Below are 15,037 nucleotides of genomic sequence, written 5' to 3'. Positions count from 1 at the left end.
GAAAGGATTTCTGGCCTTTATAATTAAAAAGACAGGTTTATTTAAGATAGTGCTTGATGGCTGTTAATATTTTTATAGATTGAGAATAGTTGACAAGAAGGCAGGTATTGTCAGAGCAATCTGCTCAGTCTAACTCTATGAATGAGTAGAAAGAAATGGATCCCTGATTGAATACGTACACCTACCTTCTAGAGTGTGCAGCATTCCTGGGCATCTATATCTGAGGCCCTGCTATTGCCTACTTTTCTTAATGCATTTTGTCAATAAATATAGAAGCTCAGAGACTGGGCAATGTATGGTAATACTATGCAGAGGTTAGTCTTTGAAGGCTAAGAAAATCCCTATATTCTTTGTAACCTGAAAGACACCTCATTCTTTTGGTGAAATCTCTAAGTCAGCTTTGTCCCAAACAAGTGCCAAAGAACAGAGGGCATCTTGTAACATAAAATTAAAAGACTCCTGTAAAACTGACTTCTATAGTGTCTATACTAATTTATTTATGAAAACACAACACCACTTAGAATTTAGTCCTAATCTGATATTTGTTGATTTTAATATCTATAACTAGTTTCTAGCAAGCTGCCTTCTATCCCATGCCTGAAAAGAATAAAAGGTTAGAAGGTGGGATGCCTGGGTGGATCAGTGGTTGAGTCTTTGGCTCAGGTCATGATCCTGGGGTCCTGGGATCGAGTCCTGCATCAGACTCCCCTCAGGGAGTCTGCTTCTCCTTCTGCCTGTGTCTCTGACTCTGTGTCTCTCATGAATAAATAAATAAAAACTTAAAAAAAAAAAGGTTAGAAGGCTATTGTTTATTTGATCAGTTTATATAAGCCCAGCTGTTAGAACATTGAATATGAATTTAGATAATAGAAAAAATTGGCCTCATTTGGCCAGGCTCTGTGTTCTGTTGTTTTACCAATTACAGTTTATGGGGAAAAACCAGAAGGAGAAAATACTTGGCAGTAATGAAGCCACTGACCATGGGAAAATGAGCTGAGTGAAATTCTAAGAGCACCTTGGATTTCTAGCCTTTATTCACAAATTCCCTGTCCTCTTTCTTTTGCTTTTCTGTCTCCTGATCGTACTTAATTTCCCTTCCTCTCCTCCAATTACATAAAATAATAATAAAAACTATTTTTTCCCTAAGGGATGGAGGCAATAGCTAATTGTTATTAAAATTTTTACTTTTCCCATTTTAAACTTTCTCTGAGAATTGACCGAGATTTGAGTAAGTCCTAAGTTTTACTAGAGAGTTTAATACAAAATATTCATATAAAGCTCTCTAGTAGAAAAAAAATAATAGCATCAAATGACAGTTCAACCACATAACCTCACTGAGGATAGATGAAGATTCTATTGCATCTATGAAAAAATGTATTTAATCGAAAAAAACCAGATGTATATAAATCCAAGCTTCTCTCCAACCCGATTTAAATTGAATGGCCTTACTGAGGTGTTGACTCTGGCCCTGGGGAATTCCTACTCTGAGTGCAGAGCCAGTTACAAATGTGTTTTCAGTCAAATATAATTACTGGAGAACGCAAACATAATGTTTGCCATCCAAGACCTTTGCAACACGAAACCCCAGATTAGCTTGCACTAAAGGCCTTTTGAGTGAAGATCAGTCTGAAAAATTTTTTTGGGAAAGGCGGTATAGCTCACCAAATAGAGGAATCTGACCCCAGAGCTAGCTGGAGGCCCCTTCTATTCACAAGTACCAACCACAGATATTACATGTTTGCCTCATTAATATGATATAGGTGAGCCAAGATAAAGAGAAGTGTATCATCTCTATCTTTAATATAAGTGTTATATTTAATATTTTGGGACACAGGATTAGGCTCACTTTCCAAGGAGGGATTTATATAATCAACTTAATCTGTGTTTATTAAGGTTTTTGCTCTTTGGTGTTCACTGTAATGTGAAAGTAATTTCATTATCTCTGCTAAGATATCCCTACTGACTCACGTCATAGTAAGGTACACATCAGCAGAGCTCTAGGCAGTGTCACACAGTGGAGAACATCATTTCTGGTTGCATGTGGCTGACTGCCTCTAAGATTGGGTTTAAACTGTTGGAACATTTCTTCCCTATCCTATAATGCCTGATACAGCTGGGTTTTGTTATATTAATAGTGTACTAATCTCCATAAAATCAAAATCTTTTCAGAAATATTCTGTGGTTTGTTTCCCACCTCGTTACACTTATATAGTATGCACAAATTTAATTTCCATATTATTAAAGCAATGAGTATGCTTGCCTTTGATAAATGTATATATATGCACATAAAATGTACACATGTATTTGTATGCATATACGTCAATAAGTTGCTGTGATACAAAGGTGAATATCTTGGTAGATCCTGATGCTGAATTTGCTGGACTTTTTAAAAAGTGGAAATTACTGAAAGGATCGTCACAAATAATTTAGAAATTCTGTTAACAATGGTACTGCAGAGTGAGTGCTCTGCTTTGGATATCAGGACATCTGAGAACTTGCCCAAGTCAAATACTGGTTCTATGATCACTGAGTCATTAGACAATCTGAGCCTTTATTTTTACTGTGAAAAATAAGAAAATCTAGTTAGCTAATCTCTAAATTGCCTTCCAGGGCCAAAGAGCTGTGGTCATGACCAAAGAGATCTACTAATGAGCATCCCTTACAGAAGTTTCCAAGTTGAAAGAAGAATTGGATTGCTTTTAGGAGAACAATGTGCTACTGAAAGAAAGTTGTACTTAATACTATAAAACTCAATAGTGAAACTGGGTAAAATAAAAATTTATACTTATTTAGCGTTCAGAATTTGTCAGTCTTTGTTAGACTTAGCAAAGGTTTTTTTTTTTTTCTTCTATCCAAAACTATTTATATTCTTTAGGACACATGGCATAAAACTCATATTTCTAAATACATCTTCATCAAGTCTCAACAGCTTATTTAGGACTGCTCCAATTACATACTTCTGCATACTAAATTACTCCAAAACTTAGCACCCTAAAGTAACAATCATTTTATTTTACTCACAAGTCTGAGTGTCAGAAACTTGAGAGTGGTTCACCTCTGCCTCAAAGTTTGAGGAACTTTACTTGGGATAGGTCAAACAGCTGTGCACCAGCTAGGATTGCTGCTTTGGGGTCAGAGGAGTATGACCTTAGTTCTTGCGGTTGGCTGATGTCTCACACTTCCTTGGCCTTAGACGATGGCTATGCTAGCTAGAAGAGCCAAGAAGGCTTTTCTCCCATGCCTGGTAACCTCATGGTTTTCCAAGTGGCCACTGTCTCACTGTGTTAACTACGGTGGGCTGCTCACAGCATGACAGTTTCAGGGTAGTTGGATATCGCACATGGTGACTGCTTTCCAGGAGGGAGAAAGCAGATGCCACAATCCTGTTAAAGATTAGGCTGCAACTGGCATAATGTCACTTTTGTCAAATTATTCAGATACAACCAGCTTCAGTGCATAGAGAAAATATCTCCACCTCTGGATGGTTGGGATAGTCAGGAATTTGCAGCCATCTTTAGTCTGCCACAGTAACCACTCCTGATTATTTCCTTAGAAGCAGAATATTTGTTTGGATTTTGTCAACTATGTGGATATCTGCTCCTTTTTAGTTATTGGCAAGTTTAAATTTCCAGATTTTTCCAAGGTGGTATTAAACCAGAAATAGGGCACAACTAATATTTAGAAGGCCACTCACATGTTTTGCTTTTTTTTTTTTTTATAAGATTTCCTACAACAGTTCAATATAGGCATTGGAATGTAAAGGGCTTTCTGTATCAGAAACTGGTACTTTGACCTCTAATCTGAGGCCATCTCTTTGGAAAAATTGTAGAGCCTTGCTGTTAATGGATAAAGAGTTAATCTTGTAGAAACCCAGAATATTAGTTTGTGGGAGCATGTGATAAAAAGATAGTACAGACTGGGTGGCTTAAACACTGGAAATTTATTTTCTCATAATTCTGAGAGCTAAAAACCTAAAATCAAGGTGTCAGTAGGATTGATTTCTTCTGAGTGACATGAGGGAAGAATCTATAGCAGACTTGTAGATAGGTTTCCTCTTTCTGTGATACAATGTTATTTTCTTTACATGTCTTTGTCAAAATTTCTTCTTCCTATATGGATATACCAGTCATATTGAATTAGGGTCCACCCTAATGACCTCTTTTAATTTGATTATCTCTTTAACTTAGTTATCTCTAAATACAGCCAATTCTGTACTGGTACTGGGGCTTAGGATTTCAACATAAGAATTTTTAGGGGGACAGCATTCAACTCACAATATTCAGATATACTGCACTATTTCTTCCAAGACCCCATGTCCATACCTAGCACTTCAACCATAAATTGGCTATGTATCATGAGAGAGAAAGAGAGAGACAGAGAGAGAGAATTTAAATTATATGCCTTAGTAACATACCTCACCAAACTGGATTAAATCTTAACCAATCACTTTACCAGAGCTATTCATTTCTAAAGTGTTGCTATTTGTTATGAAGACTGTCTTTTCTACATGAGCCACTTACAGTATATTGCCAAGGGTTGGTTGGTTGGTTGGTTGGTTGGTTTGTTGGTTGGTTGTTTTTTAATTTTCTGGGCTTATTTGCCAGATAAAGATAACATATCCTATATGGGGCGAATCATTTGTTTTCATATTATAAAGTGACTCAGCTGTGCTTCATTGCACACTGAAAGTATTGCCTGACAAGTGACTGTCCAAAACTCATCAAGCTGTTTGTCAGGATCACAGAAGATGCTCATGGCATATGCAAGCTGACTTATGCGCAGTAAGCTTGCCTTGCCAGCTTACTGTCCAACCTCTCATAGTTCTTGACACAAGGAAAAATCAGAACGATACAGAGAATTAAAGGATAATGGACCTGAAATGATGTTGAGCATCTTAGAGACTTTGGCAGCATATAACCATACTTTTGTGTTGAATATTGTAATGAGGGGCCTCTGAGGATACTATGTGAAAGAGAAAGATGCTTTAGTGAGTCTTTAGAAAAACCCATTGTTGTAAAGAGTGTAAAATAAATTGGGCAAAGTTTTATAAAATAAGTTTCCCAGGTTTTTTTTAAGTTTATATTTTAATTCCAGTTACTTACCACACAGTGTTACATCAGTTTCAAGTGTACGATATAGTGATTCAACAATTCCATACATCATTGGGTGCTCATCGCAGCAAGTGCTCTCCTTAATCCCCATCACTTATCTGACCCTTCTTCCCACCCACTACCTTCTGGTAGTCATCAGTTTGTTCTCTGTAGTTAAGGATCTGTTTCTTGGTTTGCCTCCCTCTTATTTATCTCCCCTTTGCTCGTTTTGTTTCTTAATTCCACATATGAATCAAAGCACATGGTGTTCTTGTCTGACTGCTCTATTTCGCTTCACACCATACTCTCTGGCTCCGTCCATGTTGTTGCACATGGGAAGGTTTTGTTTTTCTTTTTGTAGCTGATAATTTTCCATTGTGTGTATCTCTACATATGTATATAATACACTCTTCTGTATCTGTTCATCAATTGATAGATACTTGGGCCATTTCCATATCTTGGCTATTGTAAGTAATACAATACATTTCTGTAAGTAATGCTGTTATAAACATGGGGGTACCTGAATGCCCTTGAATTTGTGTTTCTGTATTCTTTGGGTAAATACCTGGTAGTATGATTCTGGATCACAGGGTAGGTCTATTTTTAACTTTTTGAAGAACCTCCATACTGTTTTCCAAAGTGCTGTACCAGTTTGTGTTGCCACCAGTAGTAGGGTTCCTTTTTATCCACATCCTCGCCAACTCCTGGTTTCTTGAGTCATTGATTTTACCCACTCTGACAGAAATGAGGGGATTATTGCATTGTCCTTTTGATTTGCATTTCCCTAATAATTAGTGATATTGAGTATCTTTTCATGTGTCTATTGGCCAACTGTATGTTTTCTTTGGAAGAATGTCTATTTGTGTCTTCCTCACATTTTTTAAATTGGATTGTTCATTTGGGGATGTTAAGTTCTATAAGTTCTTTATATGGTTTTGTATACTAACCCTTTATCAAATACGTCATTTGCAAATATCTGTGTATCAGTTTCTTAATGTGAAAGCATATGTTTCCAATTTATTGCAAACACTGGTAGCATGATTTACTTATAGAAGAAAAAATATGGATTATTTTTGCCATTCTTTTAAGTTCTCCTTTCCGAGATAGAGCAATAGATTGTGAATTCAGTGAAAACCAAATAAATGTGCTTTTAACATATCCCATGTGGGGTGCTGCCTTTACTTAAATAAGGCAATTGCTCCAACATCAATACGACATCCATTTAAATGTTTTTCTTTATTGAGAATGAATTTTTCTCTTCATTCACATTATATGTCTTAGGCCATCTGCAGGAGACAGTACATATCCTGAATAGATGCTAGGATGAGGAATGGAGGGTGATGCTCACTGGTTAAAGTGACTACTGAGTGTTTAAGTACATGACTCAACCTGAGCTTTGTGGCACTGCTGTAATATAGACCATAGGGCTAAGGTTTTTGAACGTTGCTCTGGGCTTAATTTTCTGAGTGGTATTACTTTCTAATCCAAGAAATTATTTACAATCAATATAATTTTAGAATACAAAACCTCTAAGAATAAGGTAATTGTAGGAGGTTTAGAATATAAAGTTTACTGGGAAAAATACCCTGAATTTTATTATTTAATGAGCAGCATGACTATCAAGCCACAAGTGATAAAAGGCCAGGGAAAAATAAATATATTTTGACAACCAGGTATTTCAACAGAAGGAGACTAAGAATTAAAAACTCCCTATCAGGATAGGTTAGGTTTACAAATCTTATAAATAATTTCAGAGCAGACTAGGGACAGATTGACACCCTGAAATCCTAGCAGAATTAATCTCATAACAGTATTTGAAGACTGCTGTCACTGTCATTCCTCTAGCAAATAGTCACTGAGCTGTGACAAGCACAGTGCTTGGGGCTGTGAATAATGCACTGCTGTATAAGATAGACTCTGACATCAAGTCCGTGGTTTGTGTCACTTATTCGACAGGCATTTATTGAGCACTACCTATATGGTAGACACTGTGCTAAGTATGCCCTGAGGATTAAATAGAAGATTATGATACAGTCTTGTTCTGAAGGTTTTACTGCTCCACCAACCAATTTCTGGGAATTCTGCAACTAGGTTTGTATTAACCCTAAGAAGACAAGAGCTAATTGAATATGAGTCTTCTGCACAATTATTTCTTAGCCAGGTAACCCATGTCTTCTTTTCTACCTTTCTTCTATATTCTTATTACTTTGCCCAGTCATTGTAATGGTATTCCTTCTGGGTCCTGTATTTTTGGAACCTCTGCTCATGTATTGGTGTTTCCCATACTGTGCTGAACTTTTTAACTAATTCTGTATTTTGACCAGTTTTCTCAGCTATCTTCCATACCTGGTTCTCAATCTGTATGTATTGGCACTACTGTCAGCTGCCTAAAAACTATTTTTTTTTTTTTTCCGGAAAGCCTTATTTTCTGTTCCACAGAGTTGCAGTCCTAGTATGAGAAATATTCACTGTGTGGTCTTGAGAAATGACTAAAATTTTTACTGAACATATATCTTTAATTTTGATGTATTAAGATAAAAATGCTACTGTTTTTAGCATATTAAAGTAAGGGAAATTTGCATAGGAAAATAGAGAAATAAATTTCATTCTAATAACTTTTCCTAGGTTACTTGAAAACAACAACAACAGAATAAGACTGGATAAAAGACTTTGATTTGCCATTGTTGAATTCAGAGTCACCAGAAAGTAAATTTGACATCAGCATTTTTTTTTCTTTTCAAATTTCCCATCATATCTTAGGCTGTTGTTTATTAGCCACTGCAATGCTCCTGCATTCCCAAATACCCTGTACATTCTTCTAAACATATGAATTTAATTTACATTTTGATACCAGTTCCTCCAGCTAGAGTATTATTAAGTACATGTTTTTTCATAGCAACTTTGTCTTGCGTTGTTGCAGCAGTAAAGTGTTTTATTTATTCCAGTCATATATATATATATATACATATATACATATACGTATATATATATAGATTTTCTGTGATTAGATGAAATCTCCATTTCACAAATCTATGAAAAGAAGTCATAAAACAATTTACTGGGAGAATCTGATAACAATATCAAAATTGTATGGTTGATTTCTGAAGTGCTATGCTCTTCTATATTTATTATAAGAATTTAAAATTCAAAATTGAGTTAACTTAGAGTTGTGTTTCTCATTGCCCTAAAGGACTTGGTTAGGAGATTTTTAAGAAAATTGTGTAGAGCTATTTTTCTTCTTGGAGAGAGCCTGGGATTTTCAGGCTCTTTTTGTCTTTATGAGATCTATATTTTCAACAAAATATCTTTCCCTAGGCTTGGTCTTAAATAAAATTAGTAAAACTAGTTTAAAAAGGAGACAGTCAGCTAAGAAATTATTTCTTTGGCCTGTATGATACTGAATTTTCAGTTTAACTACTTTTCTCCCATTCACTCCCTCTCTCTACTCTTTCTGCTGCCATAGTTTGTGTTAAACTGAGTTGATTATTCATTTTTTAAAGAAATACAGGTACATAAAATTTTAGTTCAAAGTTAATGACAAAAAGAAAAGACTGCTCATTCATTTGAAAATGAATTTATAATATTTATACTTCAGAGTTGTGATCTGGCCCTCTGGATCATCTAGATTTTTACATTGAAAATTTTGTCAAGCGCAATCTCTGGGTTATTAAAACCATGCCTTCATGGACAAATGTAACTCTGGAAAAGTATTAAAGCACCCAACCTTGATAAGTGTTTGTTTATGCTCTGTTCTCATATGAACCAATGTTTCACTTGTTAAGGAAATTATTTAGTCTCTGAAAAAATTATACCATACCTTTATTATGCCTTTAGGGATTCAATTAGTTCAATGATGTTGAAAATACTAATGATTAAGTAATGGGCTATAGACTTTTGCAGCAAGCTTCCGTAGGTCATAACAGCGTTTTGCCACAACTTATTTACCAAAGAACCAGGTCCATGCTATCTGCTTGAGGTGGGATTGTAAAAGTGGAGTGGACACCAAGTCCACTGTTCCAGGGATTGTTTTAGGAGTACCAATATAGTAATAAACAAAACAGATAAAACTCTGTATCTTCTAATGAGGGAAGATAGAACAATTAAGATGATAGGCAGATAGACAGTGTGAATGAATGAGTGAATGAGTGAATATTTAGTTCGTCAGTGATAAGAGCTAACAATACAAATATTGGAAGGGTGATCACTAGGGAGTATAGGAGTGACCTTAAAATTTCAATAGAGTGACAAAGGAAGGCCATACTGAAAAAGTGATATTCCATTAAACAATGAAAGAGGATGGGGATCTAGCTGAGAAAAATGTTCCTGGCTTAGAAAAAAGGAAATTCAAAGACTTTGGGGCAAGAGTAAGTCTGTTATGTATAAACATCCGTAAGATGTCAATGTGATGAGTTTGTTAATCTCACTGATGCCAACTCCCAATTGGAAATTATAAGAAAATATCATTAAAACTTCTTTGAAGTATATAAAAATGCTTTTTTAAGTACTCAGAGCCATTGATGCCAACTATTCACTTATTTCATCCATTTCATGTGTATATCTACTTTTCTAAAGCATAGGGATGTTTGTATATGATTATATATATGCAAGCTATTTGGAAGGAATTTTCATATGTCAGGCAAGATTGTGGAGGAGAATTGAAAGTCAAGACAGTTGAAGTGGATTTTTATATACACTGTAGATCTAAGAACTTAATCAGAAGATTAAAAAGAAAAAACTCAGGTAAATTATAAAACATGTTCACTGTTAATCTAGTTTTTGGAGGTCAGTGATATTTGAAATATTTGCAATATTTTCTCTAATCTAGTTGCCTATTTTATTTAAATCATAGTCTTGTATAAATTAGAACTGGGAAGTCTGTATCTATATGCACAAGCATACATATATATGTTATATATATATGCACAACTATTAGTATATATGTATATATACATATATATAAGTATTTGTGTGTGTAGCATATGACATATAGTAATTAAAATATCTATGTTATTGAATGCGAGGCACCATTCTATGTATTTTATATCTGCTATATCATTTGTTCATCATAATAGCACCATAAGTGATGCATTGTATTATTCTCCCTATTTTGTGGAGGAAGAAACTGAGGCTCAAGGAGGTTATATGTTTTGGCAAAGGTTATCTAGCTTATGAATGAAAGGCAGAATTTTGTTTTAAGACAGACTAAACAAGGGCCCAATGAGGGAATCAGGATATAGCTGGTAACTATACCTAAAAAAAGTTGAATAGTTGGCTGTTATCAGAACCAAATTTGGGAAGGGAACGGGAAGGAGCTTAGACACCTAAAAAACACACCTAATCTGACACCATTGTGCATAGAACAAGGGTTCTTGGGGATAGGTAGGAGAGAAGATTCTAGATCTTACAGACCATAAAAAGTGAAAGATGACTCCTAGAACCAAGAATTTCTGACGCTGATATATGGCCACCTGATGAATCAATTACAATAGTTAAAAGACTGACAAACCCATAAATAAACATAGTATTCTCAATTTTTCATAATTTATTATTATATATAATATACTATTTGAGGAAAAAATTTTTATTACAATGAGTCATCTAAAAAAAGAGCTTTTAAATTGATTTTCATAGTGTTTCCTAGAGTGGAAGTAAATTTTGTTGTATTTTCTTCTGTTTAAGCTAGCAGAAAAGAATCAATTTATTTAAAAATCTGTGATATGTTTTACAAGAATATACTGAAACAAAATTTTCAGGTTTTTAGGCTAAGTTAGAAATTCACAAAATTCTTAATGTTCATGGCCTTTGTTTTATAAACAAATCTCTCTGTTCCTTAATGTATTTTTTTCTTTGTTTTCATTTGCTGTCTCTTTCCAGATTTGCTTATTGGAAGTAATAATATTTTATTTTTTATAAAAATGCAATGTTCCTACTTTAAAAACAAAGGTAAAGAAAAGTGTAAAATTGATTGGCATGGAATAGCCCCATTTGACTGACTGATGACTAGCTGCATACTCAAAGGGCAGTTATGAAACAACACAATTATGCAAAGTAATTTTCTCTATATATAATTGATAATGCATGGTATACAGGTACAAAAGAATAGACTTGGTTAGGCACTGCTATTCACTAGGGTATATTGTAATCTCAGAGTCTCCTTCTACACTAACACACCAATGAGACCATTACATCAGTTTCATCCAAGGTGAATGAGAAATTCTAATTCTCATGACTTTTAGATGATTTAGTGTGTTAGAAGAACTTGGACTATTATAAGGAAGATGATTTCTTAGTATTGTGTTGGGAGGAACTCATTAATTGGTCAATGCCAGTTTCTTCTATGCTAAGCTTATTTTTTATGCTCATGCTCTTTTCAAGAATAATTCCAAGTATATTTTTATAGTAAACTAGGAGAAAACCAAGAAAACCTCCCATGCTTTCAAGTTGACCAGCCATCTAAATTGTTACAAAGGCAAGAGACTCAATGTAAATCAAAACCAGAGTGGGTATTGTGGAAGAAAGGCCAAATCTTTTGAATAGCAGAGATTAGCAAGATTATGGGAGAAATTGTTCATTGCTTATGGGATAATTGTTCACTGCAGGCCCTTCTTTAAAATAATTTAATTTTGAAATAAGAATTGGTAATTTATATTTCCACCTTTGAACTGGCTAGCTAAACAATTTTTTATGTTTGGTCATCATCCATGGAGAGTTTTAAATTTGATAATTAAGTCCCATCTCTTTCTAGTGTTTTAACCAGAGCTAATAATATTTTGTTGTTGTTTCTTTGAAGTGGAGAAAGTATTGTTGCTGAAGACAAAAGATAAGTTAATTATTTGATTCTCTATGTTATTCTTTGCCTTTTAGTTTGCCAACAACTATAAGGGACATATTTTATTATTTTGTTCTGATTGTACAAAACATTTTTGTTACCAACTGATAGTTTTACTCAATATTATTACTGGAAAGCTTATAGAGTCTGTGTATTTTATTCTTTTCATATAAGTAGCTGTACTATGGAGCTTATTTTTTTTTAAGATTTTACTTATTTATTCATGAGAGACAGAGAGCCAGAGACACAGGCAGAGGGAGAAGCAGCCTGCATGAGGGAGCCTGATATGGGACTCAATCCCAGGACTCCAGAATCACGCCCTGGGCTGAAGGCAGGCGCTCAACCAGGAGCCACCCAGGGATCCCCTGGAGCTTCTTTTATGAAACAATTAGAAGATGTGGGAAACATTTTGTAATAAAGCACAGGTATGAACTTATGTCCTAGTAGAATTTGAAAAACTAAATGAGAGGGTAGCTTTTTCTTCATACTTGCTTAACTAAAAGTATGTAAATTCCATATTTATTATCTAGGGCTTGCTTGATTTGTTACAAATTGTTATCTCAGATCTACTTATTTAAATATGGAAGACAGATTTAAACAGCATTGGTATCAAATAAACACACAAATGTTTCTAGTTGTGGTTTGAATTAGGAGTCAAATAAAATGTCTTAGAATTTGATTTTATCAGATTTATTGTAACGCTATTTGGTACTTTTTCTGCAAATAGATTGTCATCAGGCTGTTTCTGAAGGAAAAACACTGTTTACAAAAAATAATGTGAACTTAATTTGAAAAGGAGTTGAAACCAAACAAAAAATGGTCATTATCAGTTTATTGAAGAAACAAACCATTAGTTATGGCTATAAAGTTAGTGTTCACAAATATGATTCATTGTGGCTCTATTACTTTTATTTTATTTTATTTTTGGCCCTATTACTTTTAGACATCATCTCCTACCATCCCTTTTTTCTTAATACTCTTCTATTTTGCACATACACAGTGCTCTTGTCCAGTGCAGAGATTTTATGTAAGTTGTTTGTTTACTTTGGGACACCTTTTCTCACTTTTATTTCCCAAACAAAATTCTCTTTTTTTATTTCTTCACATTCTCTTAATGCTTGGGAGATTCCTATAAATATTTCATAGCATTTACCAGGCAATATTGATGGCAGTTATATACTCTAACTTCTCTCTCATTCTTCCCTGTATCTTGCTTCTCTTCAATTATCAATTGTTCAGGAGCATATCAGCTATTTCATAAGTGCTCAATAAATGCTAATATGTCTAAACTAAAAATGACTAGGTTCTCTAATGATAAATCAGTGTACTTAACCACATAACTTCTGAATTCTTGAAGCTCTTTTATTTTTTTTATCGTTTAAAAAATGGGTTTAATGATGTCTGCTATTTCAGCAATTAAGATGTCAAGCATGGTCATACTTATCTTGAAGCTCTTTTAAAGTCTTCTCATATAAAGTCTTGTTCTGATGGTTATTTACATATAATATCAAATCATGACTTTTATCAAATGCAAATTTATTTGAACTCACATAGAAACTCTAGATCAAATCAAGAGAATGGCTCTGCACATGATCTAAGAATTCCTGTTTTGTTGTAGCATGGAAAGCTATATATAGATGTATAGACAACTTCAGGCAAAACAGTCTTCCAGTGTCATAAATAGGTCCATGGATATATTGGGTTAAATAATACTCCTCCTCCCAATTTAATGTTAATTTGGAGCCTGTGATTATGACCTTATTCAGAAATACTGCTTTCATATGTATAGCCGAATTAGGATGCAGTCACACTGGATTTGGTGGGCCTTAAGTTCAATATAGCTAGTGTTATTATAATAGGACGGAAGTTTGGACAAAGGTACATAGACTTACAGGGGAGTAGGCTTTATGAATATGGAGACAGAGATAAGAGTGATGGATATACAAGATAAGTAATACCAAAGATTTCTAGCAATCATCAGAAGATAGAAGAGACAAGGAAGGATTCCTAGAGCCTTTGGAGGAAGTATGGCCAGGTTGACATTCTGATTTCAGACTTCTAGCCTTCAGTACTGTGGGAGAATAAATTTCTGTTGTTTCAATTCATCTCATTTGTGATAGTTTGTTAGGACAGCTCTAGGAAACTAATAGATAGCCTGTACTGCTGATGAATAAATCTTGTTTAGATCAGCTTAACCCTTACTAAGTTTGTACGATAGACATCATGGTAGATATGAGGAATATATTCTTGAAAACTTTCAAAAAGTGTGGAAAAGATGGACATGACAGAAATGTCAGTGTCATATGTAGCAGGCACTATTGGTTACCCATCCATCACCTGTTTACCACTTCTTTCTGCTTTGAATGTATTTGAATAAGCAATGAGGTTTGGCACTGTGGCAGCCATCCTAAGAGTAAAAGAATTACAGAAAACTTACCCAGATACCTGACATTACTAAGCCACCAGCCAGACCTTAAACATCTTCTTGCCAATCATCTTATTATTGGAGCTAATGAATTCTATTGAGTGAACTATATTTAGGTGGATTCTTTGATAATTACAGCTGAAATATTTTAATGAATACATTGAAAATTGTTCAAGAGTTTTGGAAACGTAAAAAAAAAAGGAACTATTTTTCCAACCAGAAAATCAGGCAAGGTTTCAGTAGTAAGAATGGAAAGATGAGTAGATGTTAATTGGATCAAGAAACGTGAGAGCATCCTGCTAGGAAAGAAATAGTAGGTGATAAAGAAAGAAACCTGTGAAAGATCATGGTGGCCAGCAGTAAGTATGTTGACATTACTATAATATAGGTGTAGAAGTAGGTTGAATTGGGGTGGTTCAAGTCATGAAAATTTTTATATGTCCTAATAAGTTAATTGAACTTTATAAGCAGTGGGAACCTACTAGAATGTTTTAAAGAGTGTTTTGAGTTTAATAAAGTTATAGTTAGATGCTTCTGTTTATATTGTACACTTAAAATTTAAATTACAAGGCTAGAATCATAGTAACAATCTCTGTAATAGTTCAGGCAGGAGATGATGAGATATAAATCATAACTGGTAATGAGAATACTAAGGAAGGGATATTTTTAAGAAATAGTTGGAAAGTAAAACTG

This window comes from Vulpes vulpes, chromosome 14 (assembly GCF_048418805.1).
Source record: "Vulpes vulpes isolate BD-2025 chromosome 14, VulVul3, whole genome shotgun sequence".
NCBI classification, from domain to species: Eukaryota; Metazoa; Chordata; class Mammalia; order Carnivora; family Canidae; genus Vulpes; species Vulpes vulpes.
The sequence above is the reverse complement of the archived record's forward strand: the minus strand, read 5'-3'. Positions refer to the sequence as shown.